Source organism: Equus caballus, chromosome 22 (genome assembly GCF_041296265.1).
Source record: "Equus caballus isolate H_3958 breed thoroughbred chromosome 22, TB-T2T, whole genome shotgun sequence".
In the NCBI taxonomy this organism is placed as follows: Eukaryota; Metazoa; Chordata; class Mammalia; order Perissodactyla; family Equidae; genus Equus; species Equus caballus.
In genome coordinates this window covers 39,166,539-39,181,179 of record NC_091705.1, presented here as the reverse complement: position 1 = coordinate 39,181,179, position 14,641 = coordinate 39,166,539, and the positions used below count along the sequence as shown (strand labels likewise).

The 14,641-nt window shown below is 50.9% G+C and overlaps 1 long non-coding RNA gene across 1 annotated transcript; it reads right to left on the bottom strand.

Annotated features, from left to right (window-relative positions):
• Positions 1-12,363: 12,363 nt before the first annotated feature.
• Positions 12,364-13,457, bottom strand: LOC138920013 (uncharacterized). Its single transcript, XR_011430602.1, has 2 exons — positions 13,331-13,457; positions 12,364-12,979 (listed from the first exon to the last, which is right to left on the bottom strand). It is a non-coding gene; the product is annotated as an uncharacterized lncRNA (long non-coding RNA).
• Positions 13,458-14,641: the final 1,184 nt, after the last annotated feature.

Genomic DNA, 14,641 nt, shown 5'->3' with positions numbered 1-14,641 from the left:
CGGGAGGGGAAAGGCCCCAGGTAAGGATCAGTAACTGTGCAGGGCCTTGAGAGCAGCTCCCAGGGATGGGGGTGGGGTGGGCAGGCCGGGAGGGTCAGAAGCGCCGGCCTCCAGGGCCTGGCGGAGTTTGGACTTTACCCCAAGGGCACTGGGGAGCCAAGGAGGGATTTTCAGCTGAGGAGGGACCTGTTTAGTTTCATTGAGAGCTCACTCTGGGCAGGTGGGAGAAAGAAGTAGGGAAGGGGGTGTGACTGAGGGCGTCTCCTCACCTGCCTGGGGTCATCAATCTTGTGTCTAAAGGACCCAACACTGGGCTCCACGGGGGGCACTGACTGATCCAATGTGGGGTGGGCTCAGAGGAGCGACAGCTGGACCCTCACACCCAGCTCTCCTGTGAGCCCACCTGCTCCAGACAGGGCCAAGCCAGGCCTGGGGTGGGGGTGGGGGCCCAGAAATAAATCCACAGGTCCCACCCAACTCGTTTCCACCTGTGAAGCAAGGACTGTGAAAACCTGTGAGTCCCTCCGCTCACCACCTAGAGTGAGGGCAGGGGCCATTGTCTGCTAGGCTCCCTGGGTGCTGGGGATGACAGCTGTGAACTAAAGAGTCATCCTTCCCCTTGTTCCAGTTGGGGAGTCCAGGGTGGGGTGGGGGAGACAGGTGACACAGAGTCACGATGAAGAATACACCCCCCTCCTAAGTCTCTTCGGTGCCAATCATGATCGTCCACACACAGCAGGAGGAGGAGTAAGATCGTGTCCCTCTGCTCAAACCCTCCCACGTTCCTGTGTCACCCAGAGGAAAAGCCAAAGTCCTCCCCACCGCCCTCCGCCCTGCTCATCTGACCTCTGCTGACCTTGTCTTGGCCATTCTCCGCCCTCCCCCTGCTCAGTGATCCCCCACCCACCTCTTTCTGTTCCTCCCCATCCCAGCCCTCGCCCCCAGCACAGGACCTTGGCACCTGCTCGTCATCCTCCCTCCCCCTAAATCTCTCTTCCCCCGTGTCTTCACCTGGCTGGCTCTTTTTCAGTCTGTTTCAGCACTAACTTCACCAACTGCTCAGCCTCATTAGTAATGAGAGAAATGCAAATGAAAACCACAGTGAGACGCCATTTCACACCCCTCAGAAGGACGGAAAGTTAAAATTTGGTCAATATCAAGTGTTGATGAGGATGTGACTTTGTCCCATGCTGGCGGGAGTGTCAATGGGCACAGCCACCCTGGAGAAGATTGGTCTCAGCTGGTAACAGGTGACTCTCCTCCTCCCAGCCATTCTCCTCCCAGGCCTGCCACATCCCAAAGGCTCTCAGCCCTGGCGAGACTAGTTTGCCCTGGGGAACACCCGAGCCTAGACCCCACCCCCACAGACGTTCTGATGTAATTAGTCTGGGTGGGGGCTTCCAGGATTAGCATTTTGAAAAACCCCCCAGGTGATTGATTCTAATGAGCAGCCAACGTTGAGAACTGCTACCCAGCCCTAAACCCAGAAGAAACTAGAGAATGTTCATTGCAGTCTTGTTCCTAATAGCAAAAAACTGGAAACAACCCGCATGGATCAATAAACCACGGTACAATCCCATGAGGGAATATTACACAGCAATAAAAAGGGACTGCAGCTCCACACGACCACAAGGACAGATCTCAAAGACGTAATGTTGAGCGAAAGAACCAAGTCAAACAAGTGCATAGTTAGCTGGATTTACATAAGGTTCAAAAGCAGGCAAAGTCAACCCTATATTGGTTAGGGGCTGTATATGGAGGTGGGAAACTATAAAGAAAAGCAAGGAAATGTTTAATACAAAATTCTGGAGAGTAGTTAGCTGGAGGAGGAGGGGCTTCGAGAGTTCTTGGTAATGTTCTGTTTCTTAAGCACAGAAAGATCTGTATTATTAGTCTCTAAACTGTACATAGACCAGTTAAACACTTTTGGTATGAATAAGATATTTAACACAAAACAAAATTTAAGACACCTCCTCAAGGGAGCCTTCCGTGATCGCCCTAGGCAAACCAGCACCGGGCACCGCCCCGGCACCACTTTCTATCCCATCACCCTATTCAGTTTTCTTCAAAGCACTTAGTCAGGGCGCAGTCTAGTACTTGGTAAGTGACTGATTACCAGCTCTACCTCCTGCTGGGTCAGCCTGGGCGAGTTACCCAGCCTCTCTGAGCCTCAGTTTCCTCAACTGCAAAGACTCCCATCCCCTGGAGATGCGGCGATGGGTAGAGTCCAGAGGTCCTTAGTGCTCGCAGCACCGTCGCCCGCGCCTCCAGCTTTCCATCCGCCTTGGGTCCCCCGGCACCTGCGCCCCGAGCGGGTGGGAGGCGGGGGCGGGGCCTTGCTCAGCTCTGGGCGGTCCCCTCCCTTCTGATTGAGTGGCCCCCGCGGTCCCTCCTCCAGGCCCGCCCTCGCCCCGCCCTCCCGGAGGTGCGCCGCGGGCCGCCCTGCAGGGGAGGGCGAGGCGGCGCTGTGAGGCTGAGGCGTCGGGTCCTCCCGGAAGCGCGCGGCCTCTGCGGCTGGGCAGCGGCGGACCCCGCGGCGCGGTCCCCGGGCGCCCTCTGCTGGCCGAGGCCCTCCCTGCGGCCGCGGCGCGCACGCCTCTGCTGGGAGCGAGAGCTGGTCCCACGGCCCTGGGGAGCAGTTTGGGAATATCCAAAGGGACCAGGAAGGGCCTCTGGGAGGAAGGCAAATCTGAATAGAGGCTTGCATTTTCCATGCGTGTCCGTCGCCCACTAAAAGTAAAAGCAAGAGCTAAAAAGTGTGATTTACGACCAACCAACCAAAACAGCAAGCCTCCCTCCATCCGCAAAGGCTGGATCTCCATTTCCACCCCCAAAGGCAGCTGTTTTTACCGGTGTCTTGTACGACCTTCCAGAGACGGTCTCTATAGAGGCCAGGGGATATGTATATACGTGTCCATTAATATGTGCACCCCTTCTTTATGTAACACAAACGGGAGATTCACGCTGCCAACAGCTCGCTTCTTCCTCCAAGGTAACAATATCCAGAGTCTGAAAACTGTTCCGGATCGTTAACGCGCAGCTCCCTTAACCTGTCACAGTCCTGCAGGCTTCTTCGCTGTACGGAGGATACCAACGTCACGCAGCTTATCAACAAGGGGACTCGTGACAGGCATTTAGGTTAGACCACAATTTTTTCCTTCTACAAACTAGGTGGCAATGTCAACGAATGTCTAGGACACACACCTTTGCACTTCGGGTCAAAGGTATGTTGTGTAAAATGTTGATGCATTTGTCCAAATGTCCTCCCAAAAGGTGAAACTAAATTATACTTCCCCCAGCAGGGAAGTGGGGCCCCTTCTCAAACCTGGCGGAGGCAGGGGCGTGTCTCACTTTTTATCTCTGCCCGTCTGATAAGGGAAAGCGAGCTCTCCTAGTCACAGTCTGCATTTCACAGGAGTGGGCGAGCATGTGCTACACGCTCCCAAACCCCTTGTTTCTCTGTGTTCTGAACTATCCCTGATTCCTTTGGTCACGAGTTGATGAACTTCTTACTTGCTAAGAGCTCTTTGTATATTAAGCTAACTGGCCCCTGCTGATTAGATCATTAATCAGTGAGTGGATTAATCAGAGCAGGGGCTTGATCCTGACAGGGAAGGAGACATTGTCTCTGGAAAGGTCAGTGAATGAGTCAGGCTCACCCTCCACCCTTATCCTTGATTTAAACAACAAAACCTCTTGAATGTCTCACACCTGCCTGCAAACAAACAGTGATTCAGGCCTGGGCCTGAGCAGGGGGCCCTCTGTGGAGGGAGGCGTCGGGGATACAAATGGCCGGTTTTCAGGGGAAGTTTCTGGGTCCAAGAGGCTGTAGGGCGTGGCCCAGAGTTGGGGGCTCCCATGTGCTGAGCACCTGCCTCGGTGCCAGGCTCTGTGCAGGAGCGTCGTCCACATGGGTGTCCCTCCAGCATCCCAAGCTGGTATTCGATGCTCCTGCAGTCCACGTGGGGCCCAGTTAACACATTTCAGGGCAGTCATTTTACCCACCTGTCAAGGAGGAGAAAGCCCTCAGTGTAACGGATGTGGAATCATATTAAGACATTGAGTGGCAAAAAGCAGCGCGCAGGACACGGTTTGCATATAAAGAGGGAGCGATCTACAGGTGTTTGTTTGAGACGTGGAAACCATTTCTTCAGGGGGACCCTAGAAACTGGCAATGGTGGTTGTCTCTGAGGAGGGGATCTGGGTGGCTGCTGGGCAGGGAGGGAGGGGGAGTCTTTACCACATGCCCTTTTCCATGTCTTAAATTTATTTTTATTGTTTGCAAGTATTAACCTCATTAATGTTTAATAGGTAGGGTTGTCCACCAGAGAAGAACTGTGGAAGATCTAACAGTCCAATCAATGGAATATTCTGCAGCTGTTAAGATGTCGAAGCCTGTCTGTGTGGACACAAACCCTGCACGGCGCCCCTCTCTCTCAGAGGAAAAGCGGAAGTCTCCAGCGCCCTGTGAGGCGCTGCAGGCTCGGGCCCCTGGGCCCCTCGGCGCTCTCCTCCCCATGGAGGCTCCAGCCGCCAGGGACCCACCAGGCGTGCTCCAGCCTCAGCAACGCGGCACGTGATGTTCCTGTGACTTGCCTTGCCAGCACCCGCCACAGTCTGATGTGGTGTTTTCCTTACTTTGCTGACTGCCCTTCAGACCAGAGGCTGGCAAACTGTAGCCGTGGGCCCAGGCCAATCTGAGGTCTGTTTTACACGGCCCTCGAGCCGAGAACGGCGTTTACAGACGAGCATTTGCAATTGACTTGAGGGTAAGGAACACTGACTTGGAATCTCAGAGTGAAATATTAATCTTCAAAAGAGAATTCCCTTCTTCTCATTCATAGACTTGTCTTAACGAAAAAATTGTATTTAAATATTATTATATTTTGAATTTTGTTAACCAAACACTTGCAGAAATTTGTTTTCTCTTGCTCTATGAGAACCTACATGATATCCTGGCTATTGAGGCCCTGTTGAGTGAAGCTGAACGTTCACTCTCTGCTCTAGACAGCTGCACCCGGGCGGGAACCGTCTGTCGTGCTCACCGCTGTGACCTAAGCACCCAGAATGGGCCTGATCTCTAGCAGGTGCTCAACAAATATTAGCAGAATGAATTGATAGGCTGTTAAGACAAAAAAATTCAGGTGAACAGCATATCTAATAGGCTGCCTTTTGTGCAGAAGTAAGTAAATAAAACAATATCCTCTATGTGGGCCCAGACTGTGAAAGGAGACCCAAGAATCTGGTAACTTCTGAAGGGAGCAGACAGGGATGGGAAGGAGACTTTCTCCAAACTTGAAGGATATGACTGTCTTATTTCAGATGCGTGTGTCACTGTTTCAAATAAAATGCTTTTTCATGAAAAAACCCAACCACAAAACCAAGGCAGATATTGACTGCCTCTGAGGCTCGGCTTCTTCCTCTGTGCAACGGGGGTAGGAAGTAGGATGACGAGCGATCCCAGCGATCCCAGTTTATCGCGGACTGAGGGGGCAAGGTGATCAGGGGGTGAAAAGGCAGCTGTCCAGGCCTTGAGGGTGATTAGTGGGTGTGAGTGGGCTGAGGGGGCCCAGAAGCCATGCCGCGCCGCACCTGCCACCCGCCGGGCCAGCATTACACTTGGGGGCCCACTCCTGCGCTCCTGGCTTGAGACAGGTCCTTGGGATCTTGATGCAGTGCAGAGTGCATCTTCCCCAGCACGTACTCTCTCTCAGACTATCTCACGCACTAATTCTCCAGGCAGCCTCGCCCTCAACTGGAGTGATAGCGCCGTTATCTGCTCCTTCCTGGTAGAAGGCTGAACCTGTCTCCAGGAAAAGCCCCAGGGGTCTCGTCTCCCTCCCACCTGCACCCAACCTTTCACACCTCGAGACCTTTGTGCTTCTCTGAACCCCTGAGGGTGGGAGATATTGCCAAGGAGGGGAAGGTGAGAACAAACTGCTTTCTAGGTCAAAGGTAACTCTTAGTTTCAGACTCCCAAGAAAATCCAGACCCTGCTGGTGGCCCACAGGATGCTACCTAACCTGGGGCTTATCTCCTCCCACCCTCTCCCATGCACCTCCCCTCCAGCCCTGCTCTTCAGTTTTTCATGCGGGCTCTTCCCACAGAAGGGCCTTTGTCTTTGCTGCTCCCTCCGCCCAGAATGTCCTTCCCCAGATCTCCTGGAGCTGGCCTTAGTTCAGACATCAGCGCAGAGATGCTAATGTCATCTCCCTTTCCTGTCTCTGTCACATTGGCCCATTTGATCCCTACAGCAAGCCCCAAGTGGCAGGCAAGGTTATCCGCCCCATTTTACAGATAAAGAAACTGAGGCTCAGACAGACAGGTGAGGTACTAACAGGTCCACGTCACAGCAAGTGAGCGGTGGATAGTACCTGGCCTGGTGGGCCAGGATACTGTGATAAGCCACGGGCACAGACAGGGTCCCTACGCCCGTGGAGCCCACAGGTGAGGGAGGAGGAGCCGTAACAGGCAACTCACTAGCCCCGAGGGACCCAGGGTGAGTCCAGGCTGAGGTCACAAGGACCGGCAGGTGGGAGGAGAAAGGAAGGGAGAGGACATTCGAGGCGGCAGCGACCACCAGGATTAAGACACCCAGGGGCAGATGAGTGTCCAGGATGTGAAAGCAGTTCAGGAAGGCGGAGGCTCCGGACTGAGAGCCCCAGGCCCCTCAGAATTTTTGAGGCTATCAGTGTGTTTCTACATCAGAAAAGTTCAAACAGAGTTTAGAAAATCGTGTCTGTTTTTTTAAATATTTTTATTTAACACATTAACACTTTTAAGACATATACACAAATTGCCACAGAGCACAAAGCTGGGGTCCAGCCTAGCCCTACCCCCGTGTTGTGTGACCCTGTAAGTCCCTTCCTCTCAGCTACAACCACCACCCAGGTCAGGAGCTGGAGCCTCGAGAGCCACCTCAGAAGCCCTCCTCGTGGGCACATGGACACACACACGTCCTCTATGCTGTTCTCACTCATCTTGGAGATAGGCTTGCCGGATAAAATACAGATGCCCAATTAAATTGGAAGTTCAGATAAACGCCAAATAAGCATTTAGTCTAACAACGCATGGGGCAGACTTGACTTTAACAGAAGTTCCGGTGTCACTGGGCCTCCTGCGCTTCCATGTGCTGACTCTGCAGCCCTGCTGGGAGATGGGCTCCTATCGGCATCTGCAGCACAATCTACACCCAGTCCCCTGTTGATGGGCAATTAGGTTGCTTCTCATCTTTTGCTTTTCAGGAACAATAGTGCCATGAAAATCCTTGCACTGGACTCTGACCTCATCCACAATTCTATCTGTGGGGTGTGTTCCTCAAAGTTGCTTAGTCACTTCTTGGCTTGGATTCCCTGGCAGGCTGCTGGGCCCTCAGACAAGTTCCCTCCACGTCTCCCTGGAGAGCAGCAAGCTTGTCTCTCCCTCGCTCTCCCTCCCCCTGCTCTCCTTGTCTCTCTCCACCTCTTTCCCTCATTCTGTCTCTCTGCGTATCTTTCTGACTCTCTCTCTTACTGTCTCTCCTTGGGTATGTCTGTCCCCCCAGACTCTGCCTGTCTGTCTCAGTCTTTCTTCCTATTTGTCTCCCAACTTCTCTCCATTTGACCCAGCAGCTCTGCATATAAAATACTCAGATAAGCAGGCAAAGATGTATCTGTAAGATGCTCACTCTGGCACTGTCTATAACAGAGTCGAACTGGAAACAACCTGAACACCCAATGATAAATACAGTACAGTCCATCCTCAGCCGGAGCATCACGCAGCTGTTAAAAATAACATCGTATTGACATGGAAAGATGTTGATGGATATGTCATGGAGTGAAAGACGCAGGTTACAGATAGGAAGGAAAGTGTTTCCCCTTTTAAGTTTCAACCAAAAATATGGCAACCTGAGGACGTGTGAGTATCCACTGTTGACAGAAATGGTCATCAGGCTGTGAGGTGGGAAGAGGACTGGCTTCCCCTTTCTTCTTCATATTTTTCTGCCCTTATTTTATTTATTTTTTATTTTTTATTATTTTTTTAAGATTTTTTTTCCTTTTCTCCCCAAAGCCCCCCAGTACATAGTTGTATATTCTTAGTTGTGGGTCCTTCTAGTTGTGGCATGTGGGACGCTGCCTCAGCATGGTTTGATGAGCAGTGCCATGTCTGCGCCCAGGATTCGAACCAACGAAACACTGGGCCGCCTGCAGCGGAGCGCACGAACTTAACCACTCGGCCACGGGGCGAGCCCCCCCCCTTTTTTTTTTTTAAGCAATAAGCATTATAATTGTTCAGATGGTGCCTATTTGCTTTATCCTATCTGTCTATATTTATAAACAGGCATACACTATTTTTTTCTGAACCATTTGAGAGTAAATTGGAGACAAGGTGTCCTTTACTTTCAGCCTCTTTCATGCATGTCTTCTAAGAACGAGGACATCCTCATACGTAACTGTGGTGTAACTGTCAGAATCAGGAACTCCAACTGTGATGAAACACTATGGCCAATTCCAGCCCATATGCAAATATTAGCATCTGGCCCAAAAACATCCTTTACGGCAGCGCCCCGCCCCTCAAGGATCCAGTGCGGGATCCGCAGCCTTGTGGTCAGTTGTCATGCCTCTGCAGTCTCCTTCAATCTGACCTTGACATTTTGGAGGAGTCTGGGCTGTTCTGTCGACGTCCCTCAATCTGGGTGACCTGCCTGAGGTCCCCTTATGACTGGACTCAGGGGAGACATCTTTCTGCCGGGAACCGAAGTGCTGCTGCACCCTCAGTGCGTCCCCAGTCACTCACGGTTTGCCCCATTCTCAGTGACACTGACTTTGGTCACTTGGGGAAGGTGTCTGCTAGGTTTCTCCACTACAAAGTTACTAATTTTCCCTTCGTAGATAGTTTGTGGGGAGGTTACCTGAGACCAAATAGTCTAGATGACTTCTATAGCCAGAGAAGGCATCACTAGTCTGGCAACCTGCAAGGACTGAGCTTGTGCACCTGCCTCCAACTGTCAGCCGAGTGGCTGCCCCGCCCCAGCTAAGACAGGTGCTTTGTAACTCCCACCGTCTTACCTTAAACAAGGATTTCCTAAACTAGCCTAAGGATGCATTTTACCTGAGGCTATTAAAAAGATACAGATTCCCAGGCCCCACCCTCACCTACCAATCAGAATCTCCAGGGAGGCGCCCGAGAATCGATTTTGTAGCAAGTGCCTCCAGGTAATTCACATCTTCAGGCCGAGTTTGGGAAACAGCTGACTTAACAGCAGTGTGTAGTCATCAAACATCGCGCTGCTGGCTGCGTGGGTGAGGCCGGGAAGTGGGCGGCTCAGGATCACATGAGAAACACAGTAGTGACATTGGTAGCTCACATTTATGAAGCACTTATTTTGTGCCAGGCCATTCTTTACATGCATCGTTTCACTAGATTCCTACAACTCTATGAGGAAGACACTTTTATTAAACCCATTTTACAGATGAGCAAACCAAGGCACAGAAATGAGAATAACTTGTCCAAGGTCACACAGCAGTGTGGATGCTGGGAATAGGGGACTGTGCAGTGCGCTGGGGACCAGCTGGATGGGGTGTGTCTAATCACACCTCTATGGCTTGGACAAATTTCTCACCCTCTCTGGCCTCCACTCCCTCATCTGTGTAAGGGAATGCCACTGGTGCCCCTCCCGAGGGCTGGTTAAGAGGATTCAATGAGATGGACTTTTCCCGGAGTAACCTGAATGCCTGCTTTGATCTCCTCTCAGGAGCTACAGGACGGAGGACTGAACCAAGACTGTTTGAGGGCAGAGACTGTGTGAGGAACCGGGGAGGAGAATGATCACCATCCGTGTCATTCTTGTCATCCTTGTCACCTGAGCCTCACACGGGACATTCAGCAGACACCGTAGAAGGCCAGAGGACAAGAGAGGAATGAAGGCAAGAGCACCCAGAGGCCTCGTCGAGGGCCTGGGCGGGTCAAGTGCCCACCTGGCATCTCGCCTGCCTGCCTGAGTCTTGCCCCTCTGTCGGGCAAGCCCCACCTCCCAGGCTTGGAGTTTGAGGACCCGCCTGAGCGTCAGGAGTAGTGATGGACAGCAGGCAGCCGGAGCCTGAGGAGACACCGCCCCCTTCAGGTTTCCTTATCACTGTGCAGGCCCCTGATTCCAGCTGGAGATTGCCACGGAAAGGCAGCACCATTGTAAAAGGGCCCCTTTCAGTTCCCTTTCAATTCTAGGAATATCTATTGAGTCTACGTGGGGTAAAGTATGGAGGGCAGTGGTGCACAAAACAGGCATAATCTTTGCCCTTAAGAGCATGGGAGAGAAACATTAAAACAAGTAACTGCACAAATAATAATTTAAGCAGAAGGTGTGAGTTGCCTGGTACATAGCCGATGTTCAGAACGTGTATTCTGCTAGTACATATTGAGCAGGGTTTCCCAACTTAACCAATAAAAATACAAGACTCCCAGTTACATGTAAATGTCAACAAAGACTTTTTTTCCTTTTTGCTGAGGAAGATTGGCCCTGAGCTAATATCTGTTGCTAGTCTTCCTCGTTTTTTGCTTGAGGAAGACTAGTCCTGAGCTAACCTCTGTGCCAACCTTCCTCTACTTTGTATGTGGGTTGCCGCTACAGTATGGCTGAGTGGTGTAGGTCTGTGCCCGGGATCCGAACCTGCAAACTGGGCTGCTGAAACAGAGCATGCTGAAGTCAACCAATACCCCACGGGGCTGGCCTCAAAAGACAAAAAATTTCTTGTATGACTATTCCTGGCATTCACTTCCTGACTTGGGCAAATTACACTCTCATGCAATATTTGGTACATATTTATACTAAAAAGTTATTTGTTCTTTGAAATTCATTATAACTGGGTGTCCTGTATTTTGTCTGGCAACTAGAATATTGGGCAATGTGGTTACAGATGTAAACAAGATAAGAATCCTGACCTCAGGGAACTTATAGTCTAGTAGGGGTATTTATCTATGAGTTTAACAAATGCCCTGATCAGTACTAGAAGTTTCTACAGGAACATCAGACACGAAATTCCATCTAGACATCCAAATTGGGAGGCAAAGACAGGGAGTAGGGGGCACTAGATATTTCAGAGGGACAGTGGGGGACATGACCCACTCGAGGTGCAGAAAGAAGTCGCGTGAGCTTGGAGCTCAGTGCAGAAGCGAGTGTTAGGAGGGCAGGTGGGGAGGCAGCAGTGGGCAGGGCACACTGGGCCACGGCAAGGCGCTGTGAGTTTACATGAGGGGAACTGGAGCCTTTGAAAGGTTTTAAAGGGTATGATCCTTCTGGCTGTTCAGTGGAAGGTGGACTGGACGTTGGCTACAAAGCCCTGGAGAGAGGCCAGAAGGAAAGTTGCGGCAATAATTCAGCTGAGACCATGGTGGGTTTTGAGATGCTGGTGGTGGTGGGATGGTGAGAAAACACAAATGTGTCATATCGGGGCTAAAATTAATACAATTTGGTCATATGGGTGTTGAGGTGGACAAAGGAGTTAAAGATGATGTCAGGTGAATTCTTGAGCAACTGGAAGGATGGTGGTACTACCTGGGGGGCAAAAGAAGCGAGTACAAGGTATGGGTAGTAAGAGGAGTTCAGTTTGAGCCATGCAGAACTTACAATGGCTTTCAGTCGTGCGGTGGACAGGTCTATGAGGAAGCTGGCTCCATGGGCCGGGAGTTCCAGAGAGCTGTCTGGTCTAGAACTGAGGACCTGGGCCCATCGGCACACAGATGGTAATGAAAGCCAAGGAAGAACGATGAGTGGCTGAGTCTGCCCAGGGAGAGGGTTGTAGGGTGAGCAGGAGGAGCCTAGGGCAGAACCTTGAAGAATTCCAACAGCTGCGGGAAGGGAACGAGGAGGTGGCAGCTGCCAAGGAAATGCAACAGGAATATGGTAGAGAAATGGGAAGAGAAACCAGGATGGTGTCGTAATAGAAAAGCCAACAGAAGCAACTGCTCCTCAAAGGAGGGAGGGGTGAAAAGCACTAAATATGTTGAAGATGGAGCTGCTGGGTTTAGAGACACGCCTGTCTTGTCTTTAGTGACGAGCTCAGTTTCAGTGCTGAGGGGGAGGGTGCAGAGGGCAGGCTGGAGCAGTTTGAGGAGTAAAATTGGGAACGAAGAGAAATTGAGGCAGTGTGCGAGGACAATTAGCTTAAGATGTCCGGCTATGAACATGGAGGAGAGCTACAGGCCAGTAGGTACAGGTGGGAGCAGCTGCTCTGGCTCCAACGCGGTTCAGGAAGAGCCAGGAGCAGGCGACAGTAAAGTCGCAGGAGAGGGAGGGGCAAGGCACAGACGGCGAAAGGACAAAAGGTCTAGATGCCACCGTAAGCCTTTGGGCTTCTGGCTTCCATATAAAGTAGGAGGCATTTACTCTTTATTAAATAGCCACCTTTATTAATCCCTTAGTATGAACACTTATTGGTTTATAACTAAATATGTGATTAATGTGGGACTCCCTAGTGCCAAGCACAGTTCTGGCACATAACACATGATTAGTAAATACCACATACGCCTGAATATAAGGAAGTTGTCCATTTTTCTGACAAGGTAATTAAAAAAGGTTTTTGGCCAAAGTGAATTGAGAGCTTTTACCATTGCAGATGAAATACTCAAATGTCTACTTATTTTTACTTACTTATATATTTAAAACAAATGTAGAAATATTTTGTCTAGTCATACATTTCAAAATTTGACAAGAGTATGTGGCGTCCTCAGAGTGAGTTTTATTGAACCGCTGTTCCAGGCACATCCTATTCTCTCTCCCCGAGCTGCTTGACAGCTGGCACTTTCTGGATCTGACGCTGGAACTCAAGGCTCATCCCAAGCTCAAAGCACCCATTCCTAAAACATCCCTGATCCCCGCATCTGCTCCTCTTGGAGTCTTCCTCCAGTTCAGAAAGACACCTCCATCCACTCGCCCATCCAGGCCCCAAACCTTGGTGCCGTTCTTGGCTCTTCTTGTTTTCACACCTCACCTTTAAAAAAATACCTGAGACGGAATCAGACCGCTTCAGCACCCGCCCTGCTGCTCCCGGTCTCAGCCCGGCACTCTCTCGCCTGATTTCCTGCAGCCGCCTCTGGTCTCTGCTCCCACTCTTTCCCCCTACAGTTCCTTCTCCACGTCTAGCCACAAGGATCCTATTTAAACCTAAGCCGGATCATGGCACTCAGAACGCTCCATGCTCCCGCTTCCCCTAGAGAAAAGCCCAAGTCCAGGCCATGCCCTCCGAGGCTGCAGGGTCTGCCCTCCACACCCCTCGCTGGCACTCCATCTCCTTCGGTCCTGCTCCCGGGCCTCCCCAGCACTGCAGTGCCCTAAGTGTAACACACGGGCTCCCACCTTAGCGCCTGAACTTGGTTCCTATGCAGGGAATGCTCTTCCCCAACATGGTCAGCAGGCTTGTCCTCTCATTTCATTCAGGTCTCAGTTCAAATGTCCTTTTCTTGCCCTGTTTTGGATGACAAGGGATTTCAAAGACAGCCCCTGAGGGCAATGTTAGACCTTAAGGAAACACAAATTTCAACTTCCTGACGTGTAACCCAAGTCCAGGACTTAACTGACGCTTAGGCAAAGGTGACCTGTATAAATGGGGGGGAAGAGGACAGGTGGGTTCCCAGCTCGGGTAGTTACTGGTGCTGTCCACAGCATGAGGGAACAATTCAGAAGAGGGCGAGGCATGGGTAGAGCAAAGTGGAGATGCAGGGCTCAGTCTTGGCCACATTAAGTTTAACGTTCCCATGGTTGAGATCAGGATCGGAATGGAGAAGCCCAGAAGATGAGCCCAGTGGCTGAACACCACAGCGAGTACCCACAATGCGGCAGGCACTGTGCCAGGGTTTGGCACACGTTGCTTCTCGAATCCCAACATCATTAAGAGGCAGCTGTTCTTCGAAATGTATGACTAGACGAAAGCAGTATTTCTACATTTGTTCTAAACGTATAAGTAATTAAAAATAAGTATACACTTGAGTATTTCATCTGCAATGGTGCAAAGAAAGCTCTTACATTCAATTTGGCCAAAAACGTTTTTCAATTTCCTTATTAGAAAAATGAACGATTTCCTTATATTCAGGCATATATGGATTTACTAAGAACCTATTATGTGCTAGCACTGTGCTAGGCACATATTAATCAAATACATAATTACAAAGTGATAAGCAAGGGATTAATAAATGCTAGCTATTTAATAATTAGTAAATACCACCTACTTCATAAAGAAACTAGAAGCCAGACAATTATCCCCATTTGATCATAGGGACACAGGTTCAGAAAGGGTAAGTATCCGCCAGACGTCCCACAGCCAGTGGGACAGCGCAGACTTAGACACAGCCATGACCTCAGATCTTAATGGGGAACCTTTCTCCAAGTGTCACAGGGTACTGCTGCGTCATCTGCACAGAGCTGAAGCCATGTGTCCAAAGCCTTGTTTCGTGGAGCGGCCACTTCCCACGTCACGGGAGCTCCCAACTGTGAGAAGTTGGGTCGTGTGCACTTTCCAGAGAGGAGGGGCCCGGGGAGGCCCAGCAGATGCAGTGTCAGAGCTGAGAGCAGAGCCAGGCGGGATGCACTTGGGAGAGAATAGCTTCCCCTCAGCACACAACTACCTCCGGGAGGCTCCCCAGGCCAACTTCAGCAAGCAGTGGCTAATGA